The sequence below is a fragment of the Lampetra fluviatilis genome, chromosome 12, assembly GCF_964198595.1.
Source record: "Lampetra fluviatilis chromosome 12, kcLamFluv1.1, whole genome shotgun sequence".
Classification (NCBI taxonomy): Eukaryota; Metazoa; Chordata; class Hyperoartia; order Petromyzontiformes; family Petromyzontidae; genus Lampetra; species Lampetra fluviatilis.
The window spans coordinates 5,585,280-5,585,512 of NC_136286.1; positions in this window are offsets into that span (position 1 = coordinate 5,585,280).

Genomic DNA, 233 nt, shown 5'->3' on the forward strand with positions numbered 1-233 from the left:
ACAGTGAAGACGGAGATACAGTTATTAACTATTATATCACATCATATAGCTGTAATTAAGTATGATTATTGTAAGGATGTGTTATTAAGCGTTCGCAGTATATGATAACGCATTAAATAGATATAATAATACGGTGAATATGGAGCAATGTTTTAATATGAATCAATGGAAAAAATAATACATACTGATCAGTAGGTTTTTTCGCAGAATCTTTCTTCCGACGCACTTGCCTA